Source organism: Anguilla anguilla, chromosome 10 (assembly GCF_013347855.1).
Source record: "Anguilla anguilla isolate fAngAng1 chromosome 10, fAngAng1.pri, whole genome shotgun sequence".
NCBI lineage: Eukaryota > Metazoa > Chordata > Actinopteri > Anguilliformes > Anguillidae > Anguilla > Anguilla anguilla.
The window spans coordinates 36,410,357-36,432,381 of NC_049210.1; the positions used below are offsets into that span (position 1 = coordinate 36,410,357).

Consider the following 22,025-nt stretch of genomic DNA (forward strand, 5'->3'; position numbering starts at 1 on the left):
ATTGCTGGTTTTTGAGGTGAATTTGAATGATAGGCTACCATAAACTACTTAATTGTTTTGGGAAATTTACAGCACACACATACACGTAATACACAAACACTCGCATTAACACACAGAAACACATGGACAGACATTGACAAAGTTGTACCACAAGACTGCTGCAATCCTCACCCTTTTGGTAATAAAAGACGTGTATCCATTATTTTGTTGCACATATTTTTTTTTTTTTGTTTCATTTTTTTGGCCTGAACTCTCCTGGAGCCTTCCAGAGGCATAAAACAGAGGAATTTGTGGGAAGTCTTTCCTGGGAGTGTAACCGGAGCCCGGGCCAGATGAGGCCCTGGCTGAGCTCCAGGCCGGGCCTCGGCTAATTTACGGCGCGTCGTTTACCGCGTGTTGTTACCGCGTTGTTCTGAGACACCGGAGCCGGGATGTGACCCCGGGCGCTTTGGCACGCGCGCCGGCGAGTAAGCGCACACCGGGAATCGCCGCTGGCGAAGCCGCCGCGTCGGGCGTGCTCTCCCGCGCCGAGCGCTAATCCGCGTGCGGCAGGTGACAGCCGCGCGATTCAGATCCGCTGAATTCCCGAGGCTCGCGGGAAGCCCGTGTGCCGGCGGACGTGCTTTTCCTCATGCTCTTCCACTTATTCCTTTTTGCGCACAGTGATGCACCTAGCCGATTCCCTGGCTGATATTAGAACGTTCTAGAAGAAAATGATTTTCCACATTAGCTTCTTAGTCAGCACATTTTTTCCTTAGTTTAGCCACGCAAGATGTTAACCTCTTCAGTGATTCCACAGATATAATGACTAATCCCTCTGTATCAGTCTGGTTGCATCTCCAACTGTTGTAAAATACTGTGACCTTTGATAGCATCAATCCTTCTTCACAGAGAAGCCATTTCCATACTGTAAGTACCGGTCTGTGACTGTGAGCAGAACTCTATTTTCTCACAGATATTTTATCATTGAAAAATGTTGTAGTTTGCTTTGCAGATGCCCAGTTCTAATGTATCTGCTTACATCAATGCAGCTGGATGTACATATGTGAATATATGCGTATCCATTTACTGAGGTCACTGGGGCAGCTTGCTTGACAGGTTCTGACAGCCAAGATTCAAAACTGCAATCTTTTGTTCACCAACCCAGTTTCCAAACATTACTGCACACTGCAAGCCATCCTATCTGTTGCCCAGTGTCTTTCAAGACAACGTGCTGTTCGATTCAACGCATTAGAGACAAAAAAAATATATAATGTTGTGTTTGCTAGTCACTTGAGAAAAGCCATCGTCCCATAGATAGTAATCCAAGCATGTATACGAGCCAACCGAAGAGGGATCTGGACCCTGTAAATAGGGATCTTATTGCCCCAGAGACGTGATAAGGCAAAGTCTTCTCCCACGGGGGGACGGGGGGGACGGGGTGGGGGCAGGGGTGATAACTGACCACAGGCCAGCCCCTAGAGAAAAAGCCATCAATCCTGAGGGCTTGGCTCCTCTTCCTGAGCCCTCTTTGATACAAGTTATTAATCTCTAGTGGGACACACTCGACATCTCTGGGAAAAGGGAAAGGGACATGGCCGGGATTAAATAGCGCAGATTCCACTATAGCCCCGACTGTGAGAAGCGGGGGCCTTCCAGTTCCGACTCGCCTCTTACCGGGCGGCCATTTTTATATCCGAGCACACACTCAGATTTCTTCAAAGCCCCCCCCAGAGCCACTTCCTGGTGACAGCTCGCTCAGCCCAGACCTTGAGATGGTGATCCATGCGTCTGCTTTTAGGCAGCGTCATAAAAAAAAAGACTGGAATTACAGAAGTTCCAAACAGCTTTAGTCAAATTTATGGCGGGTCGCTGGTCCAATGCATCACAGCGCTCCCTTGAGACTCTAGCTGTTGAAATTAATTCATTTTCCAGAATACCAACACGGCTGAGAACTCAGCATTTCAGTTTAGTTTAGAATTTATATCATTAATTATGTTTCATTCTTATTTTCTTTTGCATTATGTACCGAGTGCAAATTTATCTTCCTGCAACACATCTACAGTATTTATGATTCTATCATAATACATAACAGGAAGCCTGTCGAACACAGCCAGCTTATTTTAAAGTGAATTAACAGTGCAGTTAATAAGACTGTTCTCAGGAAAGCATTTTTAGTTCTTGGCTGAATAATCGCACTTCTATATATAATTTCAGTTGAAAATGCAAGTTTTCCAAAGTCAACATTATTTATAAATGACCTTACTGAAGAAGATCCCTCAGCTTTCATCCAAATTTGGAACGGCCAATCAGGACTGTGGGACAGTTCCCCTGATGCAACATACTCTGGTTGAAGAGGGTAGCAGACTGATATGCTTGTCCTCAAAACATATGAGATAGTTATCCTCCCTGCCAATTCATTTTTGCCTAAGGAACATGCAAAAAATCCAACCATCCATACATCTATCCCTTATCTAACCTGCTTACTCCTGGTTGGAAGGGGGGGGGGGACTGCTGGGGAGGTATATCTCATCAGGCACTGGGATAAAAATAATATTCATAATATTTTCACAATCCAATATTTTGTCATCCAGGGCACTTGTATTATGTCAAAATAGAACTGAAATACTTTTTAGTATTTATAGAAAAAAATAGAACTCTAAAACATTCCGAAAAACTCTTTCTTAAATGGGTTAACCAGGGCTTTCAAACCAGTGGAAATCCTCTCATATGTTTGGATTTTGGAAAACAATGTCAAAGGGAAAATGTATGCAAGTCCCTGCTAGAATCTTAAAATGTGGTTGGGGGGAAAATTCACAAAGTTCATATTGGTGGGTTTCAACCGATCAAGACGGGAGATCCATAAGCATCTGGCGACCCTGACCGCCATTGCAGCTAAAGTGCATGAGTGTCCCATTTCACTGGGGGGGGGGGGGGGGGGGCTGTGTGAACGAGAAGAGCCCGAAGAGGCCGCGTGAAACAGTGTGCAGAATGTGCAGTTTATGACTGGGACTACGCGGCAGCGGGGGGGTGTTTTATTAGCTCTGTTTAAATGACCAGGCCGTTAAACATCGAGCGGCCGTCTGGCCGCGGAGCTCTCCGAGAGGGAAGCCGCGAACCGGGGCGACGCGCGGGGTATTTTCACCCCGGCCGCGACTCTATTTGACGCCGCGGCGTGCGGACAGGCCTGCTTCGAGAGACAATAATCAGGCTCTTAACTTCACTCGAAACACAATATTCCGACTCGAGACCCGGCGCTGGTGGTGGTCCAAGGCAAACATCTCCCTTCATAGCGCCACCACAGAGGGAGGAAAGGCCCAGCTGTCTGAGGCCTCAAAGGCCTTTTCTAAGCTTCTTTAAAAAGCGTACGCATGCACACTGTGCAGACACACGCGCAAATAGAGACATGCACTCGGAAATGAATGGAAACATACCAGCGCACACACGCGTACTTTTGTGTGTGTGTACACACAGAAGCACGCACGCACACTCAAATACACATGAAATGGGCGTTCACCGCACACTGCTGCCAAGCCAGACGCAACATCTTCATACAGACATGGCTTAAACAAGTCTGCTGTAACCTAAGACGCAAAAATACACATAATGCCTTTGCACGTGCACGCATAGACACAAACACGTAGACAAACACAGACAAACACGTACACAAACATGGACCCGAATACACCTCACTTCCTTACAGTGGGTCTCGCATGATGAATGAGGCATAGCTTTGAGAAACAAGAGTTCCTGAATGGATGACACACCAAATTAAAAACATGTTTTGTTGCTGTTGTAGAGAAAGTGAGAATGCGAGCAGAGAAAGAAAAAGATGGAGTCCACCCCCTGACATTTCAAAATCACTTGTGGAAAATGTGAGCTCCCATCCCTGGCTTTTGATGTTTTCAGCACGTGACACTAAGGACTAGAACGTCTTCGAGGCTAAAACAAAGATGGCTTTCCGGATAAACGTGAATGGTATTTAATATCTTTTTCCTGCATGGGCCAATTAAAAAACTATGAGGCGGGGGAATTTATCTTCTACAGAATGTAATGTGACCTCATTCAAAAGACAAAGGGAATAACCAGCTACTAAAGCATTACACAAAACCAAACCCCTTTTCTGGAAATGATGACATCGACCTCATAAAATCAGTACTTCCCATTTTGGAACGGCTTTAACAGTGACGAAAGGTACTGGATCGTGTACAGTGGGCTGGGTATTTGTTCAGAATTAATATTTGCTTCTTATGCAGTAACTACCAGTGCTGCAACTGTTTTATGTGAATTGTATTCATAAATCAAATGGAGATGACAAAACCTTGCATTGGATTACACATTTACCGTGTTTACGCATGCATATAAGTGTTTGAAGGCATATGACTTGCTCCTCTTTTAAATACATACATGGATTAGTTTGCAGATGCAATCGCTGCAGTATCTCTTTCTGTTTGTGAGAAAAAATCAGGAAGAAAAAATGCAATAAACCCCCCCCCCCCCCCCCCCAAAAAAAAAAAACAAATCCACCATCTTGTCATCTTGTCCCGTGTGCAGCCCCAGGGAGATTCTGGGAAATTAAAGGGCAGGACTGTCTCATCTGCCTGGTCCTCAGGAGTGTCATTCCCAGTTTGTCGTTATGTTGGTTGCCAGGAGGTTACATATTTCTTTGTGTGCTCCACAACAAGTGGTATGAAATAAAGTTTTTTCACCAAACTGCAAAGCAGTTAGCATATTCCCCACTGGACTAGAAGGCCACAAGGCTGGACCCACCAACCCCACCCCCACCCCCAAAACTGAGCTGAATCAATTTAAATGTTCTCTCAGGCAGTGCTGCTTCCTGTCTACGGTGGGAGAAAACCCTGAACAACTACTTTTAAATCTGTGCATGCGTGTGTGTGTGTCTGCATGTACATTTTGTATGTGTGTGTGTGTGTGTGTGTGTGTGAGTTTGCATGTACATTGTGTGTGTGTGTGCATGTACATGTGGGTGTGCATGTGTGTGTGGGTATGTGTATGTGCGTGTGGGAAAGGGAGAAAGACAGAGGAAAAATGAGTGTGTGAATACATGTGCATGAATGTCTCTCTGTGTGGTGAATATATGTGTATCCATACGTGTGTGTGCATACATGTCTGTGCATATGTATGCATGTCTGAGAAAGAATGTTGAGGGATGAGGTGGGATCTGGTATATGGGATCATTTCGGCTGGGGAGGGTAACATTTATCCAAATCAAGGCGCTATCCAATGGCAGCTGGACCACAGCGAGAAGCAGCCATAATCCCCCTGTCCAAAATGAACCAGCATGACATTTCTGCAGAAAAAAAAGATGAAATTTAATTTCGGGAAAGGAAATGATACCTGTCTAGACAGGATGTAGCACAGCATTATGACATCATCGGGAGGAATAAAGTAGGTATTCTGCACCTGCTCCGCCAGGGTGTCGCTGATGCATTTCCTGCTGGTGCCAGCTTCACTAAAACGGACATGTGCCGTGAAAGCACTGAACCCTGGGAACAGTGTGAGGATTGTGCTGAAGTCTGGAAAGAAAGCGATTTAAAATCAAAGCTTTATAGTGTAAGATCACATGTGATTCAAATGTTAACAGCTAACTTAATTGTTAACTTAACTGAGCATTCTAATACTGATTTAACAATCAGTATTAGAATGTATTATGGTATTTGAAAGCAATGGTATAGAACACTGACTTAGAATTTTGAAGAAAAAAAATATTAAAGAAGCCTACAGTACTATTAAAAGGGTTAATCAACAGAATAAATTTCACGGTACACTTTTACTGCTTCACTACTTTACAGCTGTTAAAATTTGCTACAGTGACTATTTCTGCAGTTTTTATTATTTGATTTATATATTAGTTTCCAGATTTTTTCCAGTGAGAGGAATTAAAGAAAACCATGGGCCTGAACTAAAAGGAGGATTTAAGATGATGTCATAAGCATTAACGTGCTATTTTAAGGGTTAACAGTCTCTTGTGGGGATGTCAAATGGAAAGTTTCAGCAGTGATGTTGGTGTAACACAGATGAAAATGTTTATTATTTCTGTATACAGACAGGTACACATTTGTAAATGTGCTATTCTTTTATAAGCAGATCACGATCCTGGCATGCCCTGCTTGAATTTCCCCCTGTGAATAATTGCCTGTTAGGCAGTGGGCACGAACTTATACACTTATATACACTGTGTCACTCTGGGCAAACCCTGTATGGTTTGCACAGAAATATTGCACAGAAGGGATGGGAGAACATCGGCAACTGTTGACTCACAAGCTTTCTCAAAAATGTCCCACCTACCAGCTGTTTCGTTGCGTTCTGCTCAATCGTAAACAGCGATTGCGGTCCGCTTTTACCCTGGACGTTCGTTTTGATTTATGGCACCGCATATTTTCCCTGTTAACAATTATGTAAATGTGCATTTTCCTGCTTGAAGCAATCAGGGCATTCGGGAAAGGTTTAAAGCCTGGGCCTGCTCTTTAAGGTCCATTGAGTTGTCAGGACATATTGGGGAGCGCTTCCGGTGAGGGAAAGCACACGATTAAAGCTCGACCCGGATGACGCCTCGGCGAAGTCATCCTTTGCATGAGAAAACCCCTGAAAACAGACTTTCTCACCAGAAAGTGTTGTTCAGAGGCAAATGGTGGGATTATATTCATCAGGTTATATATTAACAATTTGAAATTTTGACATTGAGCAGACCCTTTTAACCTAAGTGACTTGTGAAAGAAGAATTTAACATACACTGCCGCTGAGCTCGAGAAAAGTAAAGCTTCAGTTGACAGAGCCACAAGACATGCAGAATTAAAAGGAAATATTTTTTTTTAAAAACAGAACATTAATTGATGTGCTTTCTGAAAAGGTCTTCAGTCTTGTGTGGAAAACAGCTTTTGATTCTATTTATGTTTATTCATCTGTAAATTGAGATCTTAGCCCCTCTGCTTCGATTTCAAGCAGCCGCTGGGGCTTGTTCACTCGCGATGTTTTTTCGGGCGTGCCATCACACGAAGGGCTCTGCTGTTGCGGTTTGCGGACGCATCGTTCAGGAGATGCCCCAGCTGCGAAACCACACAACGTCAAAAACCTAACGCAACCTGACATGGCAGCCAGATGCTCATTTACGCTGTTCTAATCACCAATGGCTGCTTTAAACTCTCCACCTCAGCACAACGATGGCTTTTTTCCCATTTTTTATTCCCATGTTTGAGGCGAGAAGATTAGCTAATTTCCCACTAACAGGGCCACAAAACGAAGCCAGTAATATGTTTACAGTACAGTAAAAGAAAAAAAGAAAAAGGCATTGAAGACAGCTATAAAACGCTGAGCATGGCTTCCAGCGTATGTGGAGTCGCCGTGGTTTTTTTCAACAGGAGGTTTGGATATGTAATTTAAGCGCTATGAGGTCTCACCACTTGAATGGGGCTCCTCGGACTTCCGCGGCAACAACATGGCCGTGAATTTAACTCATCCTGTCAAGCGAAAATCCCCCCGAGACGCTGGCCACCCGCCCCCCCCAAAAAATGCTCCCTGCACCTCCCTGCCTTTTTTTTCCAGAAAAGGCCCGAGGTTTCGCTGAACCCCCACCCCCCCACCCCCAATGAAATTACAGGAGAACAGTTTTCAGCATGTGCTAACACATGTGAGATCCAGGAGGCTGCTTCATTCTCAGAGATTCTAGCCTGGAGCCTTCGTTGTCAGTAGCAATGTCAGTGGTAGCGTAAAACAAGACAGAGAAAACTACATTCATATACGAGTAAGTTTATATATGCACATATTGTCAATAATATTTAAGTAAAAAAACAAAACGTTTTTGCATGGGGAAAAGTTTTGTTATACGGTTCAAGTCTGTGGTTATGAAAGAAAAGATAAAAACTGATTTGATGCTCATAATAAAATTAATTAAACCATTGTCAGGCATTGACACTAAACCGCTCAGAAGGGATTTGCTGTCTGAACAATAGAGTGTAAATCTAGTTCTATTTCTTAGCAGTTGTAGGTAGAAGCGCCCTCACGTTACCCCTTACCAAACACAATTAATATGCAAGATAAATTCTGTCAAGGAATATATTACTCTTCTGACAACCGAGGTGCTGTTTTACAATCTAGAGTCGGCGAAGGATATTATGTTTATCATAGGCCTCGGCGTGCCAAAGAATTCCTGAAAGCAGCGAGCTCTCTCTCGGTCCCAAATATAGGTAAATACAATGTGGGGAGGCCAAGGGTGAGAAAGGGAGAGTGGGCTCTGGATTGTATTATGTTATTTCGAGCAGGGTGGTCCAGCGCGCTCGCATGGAGCAGTAAATTTTAAAACCCCGTTCCTCTCTCCAAAACAACTCGCATCGCTCTCTGTTGCAGTGGCAGAGGGAGCCTATTAACCATTTATGGGATAAGACAACATTTGTCCTGTCTCACTGATAGTGCGTGTCTCCTTTTAACAGTGATTAATGCGCTCAGATGAAGCTGCTCAGCCTTTTTTGTTGGGTCTGGGGGTTTTTTTTTTTTTTTTTAATAAACTGCAGATAATGCTACGTAGCTGCTGATGCACTCATGGTGAACCACCAACAACAGGGGCACAAAACCAGCCGTGACAGACCTTTAATTGGTCTGTCAGGCTGCAGGCCCAATTTTGCCACACAGCACAGGCGCAAATGTAGTTTGTTTATGCTTGTCTTCGGTGCACAGAGGTCAAACGGCAGTACGTTAGCACAACAGCTAATGTTTTTGGTTCTTTTTGAAATCGCATCACTTTTTCCCCAACCAGAAATGTTTACATTGTGGAACTTATCTTTTTGTTCTGCGGGGATTCATGTTTGAGATCTTGTCTAAAGCATTTTAAATAGTCTTACAGTAAACCTGCTAATTATTATTCCAATTAACTCGTCCCCATCCGTTCGTCTGCTAAAAACGTATCACTCCCAGGGAATGCACTTTGTTCCGTCCGTTCCCTGAATGGCTCATTGTGGGATCCGTCTCATCGTTCCGCCGCTCTTTCTCAGACCTCGTTCGGGACGGCATTGAATCCCATTAGCGCCAGTGAAAGGAAACCGCGCGCGGCTATGCTAATCCCGGCCAGGTGACAGGAAGGGAGCGCGTCCTTATTTGCATGTGAAAAAAAATCTCCCCCTTCCCCCCCCTCCTTCGGAGCCGAAGGTGCTCTCTCGTCAGGGCGGGCCCGAGGCGACAGGAAGCTCCCCCGTCCGGTACGAGAGATCGCGGCTGCGTCGCCGCGGTGATCAGTGCCCCCGGGGGGAGACGGAGCGCTTGCAATTAACGTGGGCCCGCGCGGACGGCGCTCGACCATGACGCCACCGCGAGGCCGCCGCGGACGAATCGCCATTCATCGTGACGGCGGAGGAGGACAAAGCCGCAGTGATTGTCAGCTGTTTCGGGAGAGGGGTAAATAAGAGGGCCGTTGTCTTTGTTTCGGGTAATCAGCCGGGATGGGAAGTTCCCACGAGGGCCCCCGCACCTTCCTGCCAATCATGAGTGACGAAGTAATATGAATGACCTATTGTCCCCAGGAGGGGTGGAGAGTTACAGCCAGCACAATGACTGTGGCCTAGATTCATTCACACTGCAAAGCGATTTGTGTTTAACTTTTGAGTGAGGGGAAAAAAAAACTTAATAATTATAGCTAAAAGTTAGATTCGGTTTTTTGGCATCCCTTATGAAACATGATCGATTCGTTTCTGAGGTTCCATTAAAAAAAACATTAAACGCTCGCTTTCGTTTGTTTTGTAAAGTTAAAGAAAAGTGCACCACGCTAAGGATGGATTCGTTTCCTTTTTAAACAAGCAGGAACTCCGCGGGTGAGAGTCGCAGAGAGAAACACAAACTGTGAACAAGAATTCAAAGACCAAGATGAGGTCTGCTTCAATTGTAATATCATTTGGTTAGAGAGTAACTTGGCTTTCTGTTTGTGTTTAACAAAAAAAAAAAAAAAGAAAAACATTGCTGCTGTTTCAGTGTTGAACTCTCTAAATTTTAGGCCCCGTATGACTTCTTTGTCTAGATATCCACCCCATAAAACACAGGAACATCTAAATGTTTTTATTTGCCATTCCGAATATGGCAAATAAAATGTTAATGTGGGAGTAATGCAGATACATCTCAAGAAACCGATATATTAATCATTTGATTACACTATGTCTTTGTTAGTTTGTTCTGTTGATTGTGTTTTATCAGGTTAGCATTAGATTTCATGGTGGTCCTGACCCTCCATGATTTATACAATGTTTTCAAATGAAATGGAATTGACTTAAACAGTCCTCTTAGGTAGTACGTTTAAGAACAGCTCTATGTATACAAACACAGACGCTCAAATCTATTCTCACGACTCTGGAGTTTGTAATTGTCACACGTCTAAAAGCAAAGCTATGCGCCACACTTCAAGAGTTTATAAAAATATGACGTATTCCATGTAATCTGTAATTGTTTGGTCTGTGCTGGGGCGACACAGTTCAGCTGAATCATGAGGGCGTGATCTTAAGTAACATCCCAAGAGCTCTGCGATTTAAAAAAAAAAAAAAAAAGCAGTGAAACAGAGAAAGTGGAACTGGAAACATATTTTTTATGTGCGATTTCGGGACACGCAGCTGGATCGAGCCAACTTGAAAACCGTGGCCTTTTTTTAAAAAACCATTTATCAGACGTTACTTTGAAAGAACAATGGATGACAGGAAGTTTCTGCTCTAGGAGAACTTGCCCGGTCACTGTCTGCCGGAGTTGGTCTGCGAGCCGCGGCGCATATTTCGAGGACGAGAGAATGAAAGCTGTGGTTCCTGGTTCGGGGTCATCCGAAGAGTCAAGAGCAAGAATCCCTCGTGGAGCCCCGACAGGAAATCATTGTGAGGACGGCAATTAAGAGAGAGCCAGCCTGAGCCAGTGTGCGAGAGCCGCTTCCCAGCGAACGCGAAACGTTCTCACCAGGATTCGCAATGTTGTGGTAACGGCCGCGTTGCTACAACACGATGGCGACTTTGGAAGAACGCCCAATTAAAAATGGCTAATTCGACGTGTCCAGAACCGGTCGGCATGCAGAAAATTAATTGGGGTGGACTGGAAACCTTTGAACTGGTCTGTGTGGGTGTACAAAGATCCTACGGGAACAAAGATCCTACTTGACAAATAATATCTGAAAAATGAGGATTCTGTTGCAGAACACGCTCTTTATTAAATAACCCCCACCCCCACCCCCTCCACTGCAATAGTGCCTTCCTTTTATCAATGTACATTAATTCATGTTTTTTTTCCCTTTGAAGTTTCCCCACCATTCATGAAGTTTCGAGTCTAAATTTAACAAAGCGAAACACACTAATAATAACACGACACAGACAGTGGTCCGAGAGGCTCTTTTCCTAGTCACTGAGCAATGGGGCGGTTAATGCACCCGCTCTCCAACAGACCATGACATTCTGAGCCCTGGGTGGCGCTGGTGGTGGGGGTTAGAGAAGGGAAGAGAAGACGTTTACACTTCATCATCTCTGCGTGGCGGGGCCGGGAGATTTATGCTAGCGGCACGGCTAGCGCACGCGCCCTTCCCTCCGCTCGTTCCCAAGCCGCATGTTTCTGCTTACGCCAGCGGCCCTCCGTCAAAGCCTGTTTGTTTAAATTCACGCGTCAGACCACCACCTTCTAATGACACCCAATCTAAAGGGGGAACGTAAACTCGCGGCGCATTGCGGATTCTTATTGTAAATATTTCCCCGGCCGCGCGTTCGACCCTCTACGCCGGCTTTCAAGCGGCTACCCCTCCCCCCCCCCCCCCCCCCCCCCCCCCCCCCCGCCGTTCCCCACGCTGGGTAAGCACGGGTCCGGACGTACCCGCCCGTCGCTGCTGCGCGGTTGCTGCTGTTGTTCGACGGGGCGCGGCGGCGGCATCCGAGTGAGGCAGCAGCCCGCTGTGACCACAGGTCGCGGCCCTGCGTCGGTTTTTTTAAAAAAAGGTTCCCAGGCTGTTGACAGGAATGTTTCCATAACTGCTGAGATATGCTTCTTTGAACCGCTATGCTTCCTTGGGCCTTTCAAATCAAATGGAATCAAGTCGATTTAATTTGTGTAACATTTTTTTTTTTTTTTTTTTTACAGAAAACTATCACAAAGATGCATTACAGAGTAGCAGAAAAAGAGCAAGAATCAGCAAAAACCAGGTCTGAATCCCCAAATCACAAGCACATGAGGTTAAAATAAAACTCCCAGTGTAGAGAAAAAACACTCAGACAGTGGTGAGAAAAAACTCCCCGATTGGGAAACAGTCTTGGGAGGAACCCGGCTATACAGGGGGAGCCCATCCTCCTCTGGCCAGACTGGTGTAAAGTAGTGGCAGAATGGTATGCAACAGAAATGTAGTAAGGGATCTATCACAGCAAATATAATGGGTTGAGCAGGTTACGGTTGAGGTATTGAGCTGTGGATGACATACTGCACAGTAGTGGTCTTCTGGTGGGGGGTGGGGGGGGGGAATGTAATCCACAGCGACCACCATTTTAAAACCCACTCACACTTACCCAATTTTTTGTGTCTACATGTGTAACACCTTCTTAAGTGATGGATACACTCATCATATGTTCCTTTGAAAACACTCAGAACAAGCTCATACACTTACAGGTTGCATGCACACACACACACACACACACATACACACAAAACACAGACACATACACACAAAACACACACACAGGCCAAGTGTTCCTATCTCTAATCAGACAAATACCCCCTGAGGGCGGGTACAACGAACTGACACGTAAAGTTCTCCCTGCATTTGGTTGCCAACTTCAATTCTTTTCACAGTGTATAATCATGTCAGGCAGGAGGATGACCCAGGGGTGGACAGCTTTCGAGGCGGGGTCAGGTTACGGTCCCGGGCGTCTGCCCCACCCCCCCGTGCTGAGTGATGGGGGGAAACAGAGGGTGGACGGAGATGAGGGAATCACGGCAGAGCCGTGGCCGTGGCAGTCTGGAGACAGAGGCCGAGGGAGCCGGTCAGCCCTTATTAACAAGCGGGTTTGATCGCATCCACGCTGACGGCCTCCAGATGGTTTCCGTGGATGCGCATTCCTCGGCGTGGCCTCCGGGAAACTTTAGACTGATGAGGCCAATTGGGCAGAGCCCGCTCCTCTGGAACACCGACGGCTCTGGCCTCTGGTGGGAGGGCCCACAGGAGCCCACAAGAGCCCACAAATGTTTACTATTGAATTAAGAAACTACTACCGCAGAAGTGCTTGTTATATTCTCTGCACCTATACTGTATGCGCCGAATTAATCCTCACAAACAAAATTAGTATGTCAATACTGTATTTTCATGGTACATTTTTGTTGTGAGGTTACAGATTTGAACAAACACTGGGAAAATACGAAGGCCTATTTCAATTACATTGACTCCATTTTCTTTTCCTCAACTTCATTGAACAAATTGTGCTCACTTTTGCCAACTTGGCAACTTTGTGGCTAGGTCTAGCAACTTTTCAAACCCCTTTACTGACTTTATTTTTTTAATCAGCCTTGTAACGAATCTAGTGACATATGTAAAACAAAATTCTATTCTATTCAATACAACTTTTCAGAAAATCTCCCTCTTTTTTATGAAACACACATTTTCATATGCAAATGACATCATAAATATGCTAATTAACATTGATGTCATTTCAGGAGTTCTACCATCATTCTGAGCATGCATTTAACTCAGGGGTGCACAACTTCGGTCCTGGAGGGCCGATCTGCGTGCTGGTTTTTGTTCCAACCGATTACCATTTCTTAAAGCTCTATAAACTATGCTGCTTCACTCCTGTACTTGAGCACAGTGAAATCTCGGATAAACTGGCAGACTGTGACTCTAGCTGTTGCATGTCAGATTAAGATATGATTGGGCCAATTCAATAAATGTTGGGAAATGTTGGCACAAAATCCTAAAATGGATTGGCCCTTGTTGTGCACCCCTGGTTTAACTACTTTCCGTGGGACAAGTTGGCAACTATGACTGCTTTGCCTTCCACTACAATGCTTCCGTCAAGATATTCTTGTGCTTTGGGTGTCTCCCAACCTCACTTCAGCTCTCCAGATTACAGTGCCTAGGGAACTGTGAAGGCCTACCCAAAGTGGAATTGTTGGCTCTAATGCAGAGTTGCCAGATTTAAATTTGTGAAACCTGGACACCATGCACACGCACACGTAGGTGACACTGGGCAACTTGCCGGAACTGTTCAGGTGGGGTTGGGGAGGATAAGGAGAGGGATGAAAAAAGTATCAGAGTGGAGACAGAAGATGGAATTTATTACCAGTCAAATTTCAATCAATTATTCACACCTGATATTTATAATGTCTGGTCAGGACCACAAACCAGACCTGTACAAATAATGTGAAAACCAGACATTTCAGTCCACCCTACTCCTCGTAGAGAGGGCAGCAGCGACAGAGGGCGTCCGGTATTTCTCAATCATCTTTTTTTCTGCTCGCGGTCTGTCTGTTTCGCCTCTAAGGGTTGCTACAGAGTTCGGGTTCCGTTTTGGGTGCGTTCCCACGGCTGAGAGCGGCCGATGTCTCTCTCCCCTGACTCACAGCTAGCCGCGGCGTGCTAGCGGAAGGCATTCTGCAGGGGCCGGCCCGTGGGCCTACACAATTCACGCTCATTGCTATTCGCTGTCATGCATCGTCTCGGGCAGTGTGAATTCTGCTTTCTTAGATTTCACTCGGCTTCGTGTTTAACAAATGAACTGCAAAGTTTTCAGGGGGGAGAATGAGGGAGTTTTTTTTTCTTCTTCTTTTTTTGCGCCATGAGACCATGACAGCGGGCTTTCGGTGCCCAGTGCTGAGTGACATTTTATGAGAGGTTTTGGGGAAACCGCTAGAGCAATGCGCATTCTTGAGGTCTTAAAAAAATATGACAGCTACAATATGATACGTGTGTGAATTGTGGCCTGTGGTGAGATGAAAGAGGAGGAACACCCTGCCCTTAGCTCTGTGTGTGTGTGTGTGTGTGTGTGTGTGTGTAGCAGAAGACATTACTATGTATGCAGGCATGGGAATGAAATAGCTATGTATGGTTTTCATTTCCTCATTTTGGCCCTTTTAGATTATGCAGAGATCATGAAAGATTATCCAGGAAATAGAGATGGAGAGGGTATTTTATTCATATTAATGGTGGTGCTTAAGGTGAGGTTACCCCCCGTCCGTTTTCACAATAAAGTAGATTTAGGTCATGAAAGGCAATGGACCAATGCAATTTATTGCTGTTGTTGTTGTAGTAGTTCTTCTTCTTCTTCTTCTTCTTCTTCTTCCTGCTGTTCTAACACTAAAGTGAAATGGAATTTAATATTCGCTATATTTAATCCAATCTGGTTAATCTTTTTTTTTTCTCATTTCAGACACACCCAGCAGGGACTTAATGAAAAACATGTGAGCACTCTCTCCTGGTAATTACCTCACATCGTCTCAGACGTGGTGAAGAAATACGAGCACTGCATTCTAGAACAAAGTCAGTAGCATTTGTCATGGGGGGGTGGGGGTGAAGGGGGGGGGGGGGGGCAACGTTCCAAAACACATTTTTCCTCATTCTGGAATGTTTCAAGTCTGAAAACAACGTACCTCCGCGGTCTCTGGAGTCATTTTTGGCTGAGAATTTCCACTCCAAATCAGGACACAGTAAAGGAGAGCACTGGAACCCGGACTGCAAGACTGAAGCTACATGGACGCTTGCTATTTATTAAGGCGATTTCAAATGGCAAGCGCAAATAAGCAATTCATCTCCACGGCAAAGTCGAGGAAAATATGATCTTCTTTTGTCTTGCCAAAAAAAAAAAGGATGGAAACACTTATCAGCAAAACTGCATAAGAGAACAGTTAATAATTTGCTTAAAGAAACCACATCTGGCTTGCTTTCTCAAAGCAAGGGTTAAGAGTATGTCAAATGTAGCTTTCTGGCCTCAAAGAGTCAGTGGCTGAGAGTAGGCCCAAAAGTTAAACAAGAATCTTACCGACAGGAAATAAAACTATTTACGTTGGCTACCAACCAGTGTTACACATTAAATTACTTGTTTACTATTTTTAATAAGGCTAAAAGTTTACAAATAAATACATTGCAAGCCCCTTGAAAGCAGCTGAGGTTTGTATGTTTCTTTTTGGTATCTTGCTGCCAAAAAACTTGGACTGAATCTGTAAAACAAGTGGGGAAAAAGAGGAGCTTGTTTCATGTGTTATCAGCTGTTTTTGTAGGCGGATGATAATCTTCAGAATGCAGCTGTTTGAGGCACTTTGCTGATCCTGCTGTCACTGTTCCTCCCCCATTAACATGCAACCAGAGAGAGGTGTACTGCCATAAAAAGATATTATAAACTCAATCAATTATTATGGATGTATAACCATAGCATTACTGGTCTCCATTACGAAAAACCTCTCTAGATACAGTACCTTTGTGTGGGACTGAAAGTTCTTTGTAAACCTTTTGAGAGTGATTTATTATAGGGGATTTTATTTGACGGAGGCACTGGTAAGGTATCTTTGCTCAAAAGCAAAAAAGTCACTCACACCAGTCTTTATCTGAAGCCACAAGGACCCAGTCGAGAGGCCAGTGTTCGGACTACACTGCTAGCATGTAGTATACCCTATGAGAAACATAAAGTCATGTAACAACAATCACATGGACTGTGAAAATACTTATCTCAGGAAACAGTCGGACATGTTAATGGTAATGAATTGGATAGGCTCATACAGGGCCTCAACTTGAGCACCCTCACCAAGATTTAATTCCTGTTGGAATTCCATAAAAACGGTTGCGATGACCAAAAAAAAAAAGGACCAATATAGGTTTAGTCAGTGATGCACAAGTCCGATCCTGGAGAGCTAGTTTTAGCTGCTAGTTTAGCTGGTCTTTGTTCAAACCAAGGACCTTAGTTTCAGTTTTCTGACAGCTCCATAAAATAAGCTGGTTCACTCCTGTACTCGAGCACAGTAAAACCTTTGGGATACACTTGTAGTCTGTGGCTGCAGCTGGTGCTTAAACAAATGTCATACCAAGATTTGATTGAGCTTATTTAATAATTAAGAGCAGAAGTTGGCACACGATCCTAAAACGGATGGGTCCTTGGTTGCGCGCCCCTGGTTCAATATACCTGGGAGGACTGCATTCAGTGTGCCTCTCTAAACCAAGCCGTCTCAAATCAACACGCTCCTTGGCAGCAAGTTGGCTGGAGGCAGCCGTATCTGACGTGGTCTTTGTCTTTAGTTCTCTCAATGTGGGGCACACTTTTCATCAAAAGGTGAAAGCAGAATTCATAAGCTGAACTACGTCTTTATGAGTAAGGAGCCAGGGGCTTAGCCGCGGACGCCGCTACGCTGATCTCTAATGTCATAACTAATAAACTGCAGGACCCGAGGACTGTGCAGCACCCTTGTCAGGACTGAACCCCTCAGTGTGAGAGGCTTATGTAATGGAGAACAGCTGGGAACACTTAAACCAAGTAAGGAAATTAAAGTATAAAAAAAAACAACATCAAGGTTTCTTGCATTTCAGATTCTAATGGTATAAGACTGACGTCTTTTTTTAAGCCTATTTCTGCTTGGAGCTGATTTAATATTTTGTCTGCCAGCGTTTTTTTTCCCTTTTTTTTGTGTTTCTGTTAAAGTTCCCAGGGAAGAATGCGAAACAAAGCCACTAATATGAGATTCCAAAACCAAGAAAAGCGGCGGCCGCCACGTCACTCCAGCGTCCGCTGAGAAATGCTCCAGAACTTCCGAGAATCGGGGCTCCAGTCAAAATTATACCCATTTAACTTTATCTCAGACTTCTTAAAGCTTTGATGCATAATGGTGCAACAATTTGCAGAGTTTTAGATAATGGTATGCAGATTATAATGGCGGCTGGAACTTTAGTTTCTTTCCCATTTCCTTTTTTATCCATTAGGCTAAATGTGATGGCCTAAGTTCCCAAGTAGCGTTCTGCTTTACACTTCTAAAAACTCACGAAAACAACTCTTTTCTGTATCTTATCGCTGGAAGTGATCCTCAGTGCACATAACTGAACTAGTCTGACTTCAAGCAAAAAAAAAAAAAACAATGTTTGCTTTTAAAGCTCTTACTTCATGAAGAATGAATTAACATTTCAGCATTTGGTTAAAAGTTGTGGAACTTTGGAAACAGAAGGAAAATATGTTAATTAATACAGTCATTATCACTAGTTTTAATAAATAAGATCATTATCTATAACAAATAAACAATCCAGCTACTTTGGGTATGTCCTTGTGTACTGTTCAGAAAAGCAAATGGCCTCTCTTTTGTCCTGTCCCCCTCCATAACTCTAAATACCACATAGTCATGCGGTTTAATGGAGATACTCAGTAAATCATATTTCATTCCTGGAGGTCAACAAACTTTTAAAGCTTGAAAATCAGCAACCCACTCAAGCCATTGTAGCCATATACTGTATTCTTATGTTGAAATTGGGACTATGGGCCTAGTTTTTCCTCTGTCAGTGTATAGTTCCTCTCAATGTCATAAATATAGTAGAACCCCCTTAAGCTTACTATCCGATGCATTGTTGCATCTTATGCATTCTAAATGTGCCGACAGAGAGCTCTTGTGAGAATTTTAAGCCTTCAGCCTGGTTTCTTGTCATTGTATTATATGTGTGGCACAACAACAATAACACCAACACGAAAAAAAAAGAAAGAAAAAAAATAGCATATTTTCAAAATGGGGGAAAAGCAAACAGAATACTTTTGTGAGCCATGCTATCTGGCCATCTGAGGAAATGTGTGCCAGGGGACTGAGCCCTGTCTGCATGCTTTATTCATGGCTCATTTTAGTGGCCAATGAATTCCAGATGTGCTCTGTCGAAAGCGAAGTGAAATTGAGTTGGGGCGCAGTAAATGCACTTCCTGCACACTGACCCGTTTATCGATCACTTAGGACACGGCGTTGCCAAGAGACAGCAGTGGACTAGTACTGACACATGCACCCGACCACCCCCCCACCCCCAAAACCCCTCCCCCCCCATCATCAACTATTAAATAGAGCCAAAGGGTGATATGAATACAATTTTCCAGATATGCCTGTTTTTTTTTTCTTCCAGGTATCCTATTTCTTCCACGGAAAATACGTTCTCAGCAGAAACACATTGTCTGCAGAAATGCAAAAAGAAGAAAAAAATGCAAGAACTTCCTCTATTCTCCTCTTGAGACTTTGGTTGTCATGGCTACTTAAAGACACCTTAACTTGTTTCATGAAATGTCACAAATGCACGACCATACTACTATGATTTCTTGCTGAGGAACTGACTGTAATTAAACTTAAATATTGACTCTACTGATGCTCGCCATAAATTTAAAGTTAGCATTTGAGAAGCTAATTTTCACTTGCGTCGAGCAACTGAGCAATATTGTGTGTGCTTAGGTGTGTGGTCTCCTTATAAAATATAACCAAGGTAATGAAGTCACGGATGAAAGACAAATTCTGGTCTCTCTTTTTAATAAACAGCAACTCCTGACAGCCGGAGGGGAAGAGGGGGAAAGAGGAGGATTTCACTACTGTGTTGAAATGAAATTTCTTCTCCCCGTCCGTATTTTCATCATAGGGGAATGCATGAGTAAATTCCTTAATGTGCAACAGATTTTTTCCCCCCTCTAACCCTCCTAAGTTTCCCGAGATCCACAGAAAAGCTCTACATAAGGTCAAAGATGTACATATATTGGGCACCTTCTATTTTGTGATTTAAACATGTATGAACAGTAGGGTTGTCGTTTGGCATTGTTTGTACTAGCTACCCGTGTATGGAATCAGGTGCTGTGGAGATAACTCCCAAACACAATGGACTCAAAAAAGGTAGGGGAAAAAATGGTTTGATACAATTAAAATGGGATAAACCACTTTATCTCATTAACTTATTTTGGCTTGGCATCTATTTTGTTTACAAAATCCAGCATGTTTTAGCCTTGAGGATTTCATTAAAAATCGAACTGGCAGATGTGTTTGTGAGACAAACAAACATCCACTCAGAGAATATTTCTGCCACTGTGCAATCTCTGCCAAAGGAAAATAGGGAAACATAAATACACACAGAAATATGACCTGCAGTAAAGATTAGCTTTGTTTTGTTTTGATTTGTCCAGAAATTGATTCACTCACACATTTCTCTTAGAAGGAACTTCCAGACCTGACCAAACAATATCCTGTCTGCTTCATCCATTTGGAGTGAGCACACTGCTGTCTCCTACTTTTGTGTCCAAACCTCTGATAAAATGTTCCAAAACACTTCAGGTTTGCCACACATCGGAGCCAACATAAAATGCCAAAATGACAGTGTGATGATTTTCCCCCTCTGCAATCCTGATCCTGAAGGACTGCCTACAAAGAACATAATAGAGAACATGGATTGTATAAAGCAGGATTAAGATTTCCCTCTTCCGCAAAAAAAAAAAAAAAAAAAAAAAAAAAAAAAATCATTTTTATTTTACCTCAGGTCAGGTCTTTCTAACTTGATCAAAGTCCCCTTTCGTCTGGAGGTGAAATTATTTGTTGCATCAGGTCTAGTTCACCTTTTTGTTCACAGGTACATGCCAGTGGAAAAAGCAGTTCAACAATTAGGCTCAAGGCCTGACTCAGTGTTTTACTCTTTGATAACTTTACATTGTTTAATGCTCGCTCGTCTCAAAGATCAGAACTCAATCTCCCACAAGCCAACAGGAGAGCAGCTATCTCATACCAGCTTCCATCAACCATACCACCACACTTTCAGGACACGCTTACAAACGCCTAGGCTATAGGAGCATGGCACATCACTCACAAGCCCTCGGAGTCAGAATTTGGTTTCTGCCCGCGACGATCAAGGCGGCCTGGTGTTTGTTTTCACTCCGCGCGGCACACGACGCGGCGAGTTCAGCCGCGTCCGCTTCCGCGCGGGGGCATTGGCAGCAGATGTAGCGTCGCTAAAGAAAATAAACTGCACCCACTGCAATCCACCCGCAGAAGCTAAATATTGACTTAGTGACCCGTGATCAGATTCACACACACGACAGAATGGAAATAAACACCAACATGTGCACGTCGCCACCGTCTGCCTGCATCCCGCAAAACAGAAGCCGCGCTCGCTGGAGAGGACAAAACCGCCTGGAGCCGTCTGCTCTTTTAATCCGGTAATGGGCGCGCTTTGAAGCGTTTCTTTGGCTATTTGAAGCCGGGGGCAGTAGAAACATTTTTATTCCATCGGAGCTTGAAATTAAATCTGACCTAACGCACAAGATTCTGGGAAGAGTTTGAGGTCATCTTTTCCACCCAATTTATTTCGCACTTTTAAATACTCCAAAGTTGACATGTTTCGCTGAAGTACGCGAAGGCGATTGACTGGAGAGCGTCCACGCATGTCTCTTTCATCAAAATAATGTGTGGAATGTATTACTGTCTGTACACCAGCCTTTGAGACAGAAATGGCTCCTAAATGACTGGAATTGGTACAAAAGAGACATCGCACTGCATTCTTTCATGTGCATTGTAAATAAATAAAATGAACCATCTGGATACCTGAAAAATATCTTAATCAAAAGCATGGCTTTTTATGCCCTAATTTCTTTTCAGTTGGCAGAAAGGTAGTAATATTTCTAGGGGCCCAACGCGGGGGGGTGGGGGGGTCACAAATTATTTGCAATATGCTCTTTGCCTGCTACGGGGCCTAGTGCATTATTCGTTCAGGGGGCCCAGAAAATTCCTGGCTACTCTCCTGGGCATAGAATTCATTTGGTGACTTGTTGACTATGTTCAATTCACATGGTGTAATAGGTCAGAATATAAAGGCTTTAACCCAAGCTAACTGCAGCAGACCTATATATAGATTTCACTGAAATAGGGTTTCTCAATCTGTGAATTGTTGTTAAACGAATTAATTGTTTTTTGGCCTTCAGCATTGTATTCATTGCATAACCGGCTGATCCACTTAAGGGGTGCAAACACATTCTTTCAGCTTTTTATTCAAACAAAACCTTGATAACATTTATAACACATTTGTTTACAAAAATCTAAAAGCGGCACAGATTTTCTTAAAGCGGCTCTAGATTTCT

At 43.9% G+C, this 22,025-nt stretch overlaps 1 long non-coding RNA gene across 1 annotated transcript; it reads right to left on the bottom strand.

The window, feature by feature from the left end:
• Window positions 1-5,129: 5,129 nt before the first annotated feature.
• LOC118207091 lies at window positions 5,130-20,865 on the bottom strand. The gene is made up of 3 exons (XR_004761306.1): window positions 20,759-20,865; window positions 5,404-5,516; window positions 5,130-5,290 (listed from the first exon to the last, which is right to left on the bottom strand). It is a non-coding gene; the product is annotated as an uncharacterized LOC118207091 (long non-coding RNA).
• Window positions 20,866-22,025: the final 1,160 nt, after the last annotated feature.